This window comes from Arachis duranensis, chromosome 1 (genome assembly GCF_000817695.3).
Source record: "Arachis duranensis cultivar V14167 chromosome 1, aradu.V14167.gnm2.J7QH, whole genome shotgun sequence".
Taxonomy (NCBI): domain Eukaryota; kingdom Viridiplantae; phylum Streptophyta; class Magnoliopsida; order Fabales; family Fabaceae; genus Arachis; species Arachis duranensis.
The window spans coordinates 41,511,884-41,512,838 of NC_029772.3; positions in this window are offsets into that span (position 1 = coordinate 41,511,884).

A 955-nucleotide genomic window follows, 5' to 3' on the forward strand; every position below is an offset into this window, starting at 1 on the left:
AATCAAATCTTTCTAAAATGTTTTTCAAATCATATCTTCTCAATCACATCTCTTTAAAACCAATCATATCTTTTTAATCACATCTTTTTCAAAATAGTTTTCAATCATATCTTTTTAATTTCTAATTTCAAAATCACTTTATTTCTTTTTCCACTCTTATTTTCGAAAATCAATTAAAGTTTTTCAAAATGTTTTTAAAATCTTTTTAATATTTTCGAAAATTTCTTCCCCTCTTCTCACATCCTTTTATTTATGGACTAACACTATTCCTCAATGAACAATTCAAACTCCATCTCTCTTGATAAGTTTGAATTCTTCTACTTTTGCCTTCTATTTTTCTTTTCCTCTGACACCTCAAGGAATCTCTATACTGTGACATAGAGGATTCCATGTTTCCTTGTTTTCTTCTCTTTCATATGAGCCGGAGCAAAGACAAAAGCATTCTTGTTGAGGCTGACCCTGAACCTGAAAGGACCTTGAAGCGAAAGCTAAGAGAAGCTAAGGCACAATTCTCTGTAGAGAACCTAACAGAAATCTTCAAAGAAGAAGAACCCATGGCAACCGAAAACAACAACAATGCCAACAATGCAAGGAAGGTGCTAGGTGACTTTACTGCACCTACTCCCGACTTCTATGGGAGAAGCATATCTATCCCTGCCATTGGAGCAAACAACTTTGAGCTTAAGCCTCAATTAGTTTCTCTAATATAACAGAATTGCAAGTTCCATGGACTTCCATTGGAAGATCCTCATCAGTTTTTAGCTGAGTTCTTGCAAATCTGTGACACTGTCAAGACTAATGGGGTTGACCCTGAGGTCTACAGACTTATGCTATTCTCTTTTGCTGTAAGAGACAGAGATAGGACATGGTTGGACTCACAACCTAAAGAAAGCCTGAACTCTTGGGAAAAGCTAGTCAATGCCTTCTTGGCAAAGTTCTTTCCACCTCAAAAATT